Below are 4,694 nucleotides of genomic sequence, written 5' to 3'. Positions count from 1 at the left end.
CATTAAAAAGGTTTGTGAGTCATCCAGATAATTTTAATTAAATATTGAAAAATCATGTATTTGGCCGAAATATTGATCTCAAGCGCTGCTGTGGAAGTACCGTCGGACACGATCGGTGTACTATCTAGTATTTCAATACTCCTGGTTCTTTTTCGGGTAATTATGTACAATAAAGCCTTTTTAGAATTTTGATATTTTTTTGCAGCTCTTTTGGTAAAATATTTATTTTGACTCCAACATTGATAATCAATCGGAGGTGTCCGAAAAATATGCAAGTTATATATTTTAACTTTTAAAAAAATTTTTTTTACTTGTCAAACGTTGCTGCTTTCCCACAATTTCCTACAATAAACAAGTCATTGATCTTTTAATCACATTATGTAACTGCAATATCGAACGACTAAGTGGGGGCTGTACTCCCCGCACTGGGTGTATATCAGTTGGACACGGGACAATTGGACACAGTCCAATCACAAGTCGCTGTTCCAAGGGACACTACAAATGTCTCTAATCACACGGTGCTGTGATTGGCTGTGTCCAAATGCACCGTGTCCAAGTGCACCGCTCCCCCCCGCACTCCCTTCAAAACTAACCTAACCCAACCTATCGTTACATTAAATGTCAGTCATTATTTATTAAAGTGTTTAACTTTTTTTCTTAATAATTTTTTTAATAAACAATGACTAATGGCTAATGTAACGACAAGTTGGGTTAGGTTAGTTTTTATGAGGGTGCAGGGGGCGTAGTCCCCCTTAGTCGTTCGATATTGTAGTTACATAATGTGATTAAAAGATCAGTAACTTATTTAAATTATGGGAAAGCAGCAACGTTTGACAAGTGAAAAAAAAAAAGTTAAAATAATATATAACTTGAATATTTTTCGGACTCCCCCGATTGATTATCAATGTTGGAGTCAAAATAAATATTTTTACTAAAAGAGCTGCAAAAAATATCAAAATTCTAAAAAGGCTTTATTGTACATAATTACCCGAAAAAAAACCAGGAGTATTGAAATACTAGATAGTACACTGATCGTGGCTGACGGTACTTCCACAGCAGCGCTTGAGACGATATTTCGGTCAAACACATAATTTTTTAATATTTAATTAAAATTATCTGGATGACTCACAAACCTTTTTAATGATACTTCATAACTCTTCATACAAAATACAAACGATACCATACCGAACCTTTGTTTAATTTACCTCCCTTCATTATTTCTGGCTAAATACATGGTCCAAGAAAGAATAATTAATTACAAGTAATAGAATGACTTACAAATCTTTTCAATTGCACTTCAAAACTCTTCATACGAAATACAAACGATTTAAAAGAATAGTTTTCCAACCGGAGTTTTTTGCGGTCAAGTACATACGAATACACCCAAGATGTGTTAAGCAATTAGAAAGCACCCATAGTAATAGTGAGTTGTTGTTGAAACACAAGATTAATTTGATTGCATAATGAAATGTCAGTTAAATTTCGAAATAGTTATCAGCAATTCAAAAAAAATTGTAAGACATTATAAAATGTCTTAATTATTGGTATTATTTGTAGTAATTAAAATGCAATATCATTATCAGTAACGAATATTATATATATTATAAACAAAATGTGAAGTTAATTGTATTAATATCACTAATTGCAAATGTAATATGAGCAAAACAAAAAAAAAAGGTTTTAGGTGTTAAATATTCGCAGAAAGGAAGAGACATTGTCCTAAGACTGAGTTTCCACTGGCGCGTCACGCGTCGCGTCGTCTGCCTGCGTCACAAGTTAATCAATCAAATAGTTCCATTGGAACAAGTGCGTCATGCGTCGCGTCATCCCAATTAGAGGATTTGATTGGTTAACTCGTAACGCAGGTAGATGACGCGACGTGTGACGGGCTCAGTGGGAACTCAGCCTTCCATGTAATGGCACTTTTAAGGATGGAGTCCCATGGTTACACAACATTTTCCCGAAAACTAGGTGGAAAAATGTTGGCATCAACAAAAACTTCTAGGCAAAATAATTTTAATTTCTGCGGATTAGTGACAATTTCTCAGTGAAAACAAGTTAGTCAAAATGATGTCAAATTGCTATCAAATTGATGAAGGATATGATGCCAAAATGAGTGATCAAAATGACGGCAGAAATGACTGCAGAACGTCCCATTAACTCGAGAGTAGGCGCGTGAACGGGACCAACGTTAGTGGGCGCGTATCAGTCATTTCGACCGAAATATATTTAAGCATCTATATGTAATAATTAAGTAATAACCCATACAGCACAAAAGCTTGCAGCAACATTGTTACAACGTTGCAAAATTGCATATTGCAGTGCAATGTTGCAGAGACATTGCAGTGACATTAATTTGCAATATTACTTTAGCAATATTGCAGCAATATTTAAAAAATGTTACGAATATAATATAATACCCTTATAGAAAAGTATGACTAACTAATAATAAATTGGCCAGTAATAAATAGTAATTTTATTATTCGTACGAGTAATAAAATGATAATATTGAACGACAGTAATTATCACTGGCCAAATAATCACTTATCAGTATTGAATTTCTATAAGGGTATTTTTTACTCATTTACTACCCTTATAGAAATATCATACTAAGAATCATTGATAATTACTTATTTTCAGTATTAAAAATACTGGATAATAAGTAATTATCAATGATTCTTAGTATGATATTTCTATAAAGGTAGTTATTTTTGTTACTTATGTACTTATGTACTGTATTTCAAATATAGTAATGTTTCACATCAATACCCACTGGGAAAAAAGTTATCAAAAACATATCTAAAAAATATCTAAATGTGGAATCTGATAACATGAAGAAACTTCGAAAAGCTGTCGAAATGATAACAAAATGTTATCTAATGCGCCGTTTTTTTAACAGAAACCCAGATAGAAAAATGATGTCATATTACGCTCAGCACGCGCTCATATATTGACGTGGATGATTATAAAAATGCATACAACCCTTATAGAAATATCATACTAAGAAATACTGAAAAATTATTAGTGATTAAATATTACCAGTAATTCAGTAATTTTTTGGCCAGTACTTAATTTCTGGTGAATACTGATAATAAAATCACTCTTAAACATTGATAGTAATCAAATACTGAGAATTATTGTGCGAAGGTGAAAAATGAGAAAATCATAATATTTAAAAAAATATATTTATATTCCTAATTTTCTCATGTCTTATCATCAAACTACTACTAGATATCGAAGGTTGTCAACACATTCCAAACTTTCATGAATCCTCCTGCGATAATTTCGATCCCAAGCGATATACCCGCTGGTAACCCATCTATGTCCTGCCCGCATTAAACTGTTGCTTAACCTGACGATCAACAAGCGCGCACGCCGTGACTCTGATGACTCCAACGATGTTCTTACAATTCATGCTTATATAATGTATCCTTATAGTGTTCACAGTATATTATAATATACCTAGCAAACACCAAATAATAGTTACATCATTTTTACTTGTTGTTTATTGGATAATTTGTTGATAGATATTGAAACAATGTAACATTCGATATGCGATGAATATTGATGTAATGTAGTGAACCAGTGATAATTACTTTTACATTTTGAACAAAATGTTATAATGATTAATCCAACAAAAGAAAATTAAAAAATCCAAGAAAATCCAAATTAAATAAATCGAATTACTAAATTTTGAGAGAAACTTTTAAAAAATATTATTTAAAACAATAGTGTTGTTTCATCAAATGACATGGTTTCCTTGAATGAAATAAAAGTTTTATTTTCATCATTTTAAAAAATGATATTTCGTTTAAGAACATAATGAAATAAAAAAAAACCACAAAATTAAACGGGAGCGGTGCACTTGGACACGGTGCATTTGGACACAGCCAATCACAGCACCGTGTGATTAGAGACATTTGTAGGGTCCCTTGGAACAGCAACTTGTGATTGTACCGTGTCCAATTGTCCCGTGTCCAACTGATATACACCCAAATTAAACAAGTACGAATATTAAATCTAAAGAAAGTATTTTCTCCGAAAAAACGGTATAAGAAGTATAAAAAATATGCAATGAGACAAATTAATGTTTGCCACTAACACCGTCGCCCCCCGGGACGGGGCGAGGCGCCGCAGAAGGAGAGCGGCGCCTCGCCTACCCGCGTACCAGCGCGGGGTTGAGGGGCGGCGCACTTGCGGGCGGGGAGGGGACGCCACCGCTGGCGTTCCATCCCCCGGGGTACCTGCGCATGCGCCGCCGCCCCCTACAATGCCGCCGGGCCCTCCTGATCAACGGAGGGCCCGGCGCGGGGGAGATAGGAGGCACCTAGTCGGGCGGGGGAGACGCGTCGCAAGGCGCGACTCCCCCCTCGTGACAAGAAATCAGACCAGGCGCCTCCGGGAGGGGGGCAGGGCGGCCGGTTCGCAAGGGCGGACTCTTAGGCCGCCCACCCCTCTCTCAGTGCTAGGAGGCTCCTGACCGTGAGGGGCGGAGAGGAACTCTTAGACCCCTCCGTCCCAGCAACCTCGGTCGGAAGCGTAGGGGCGGGCCGGGTCCGGACGGGACCGGACCCGGCCAATAGCGCCCCTACAGGTGAGGTGTGACCGGCCGAGGGGGCCCACGTCCGGTCATGGAGGATAGGAACAGCGGGCCGGAAGAGAATTATCCCTCCTGGCCCGGGAAGGGGGCGGGG

This window comes from Odontomachus brunneus, unplaced genomic scaffold (assembly GCF_010583005.1).
Source record: "Odontomachus brunneus isolate Ranch 3 - 2012 unplaced genomic scaffold, Obru_v1 Obru_scaffold_172, whole genome shotgun sequence".
Classification (NCBI taxonomy): Eukaryota; Metazoa; Arthropoda; class Insecta; order Hymenoptera; family Formicidae; genus Odontomachus; species Odontomachus brunneus.
This window is presented reverse-complemented; position numbering follows the sequence as displayed.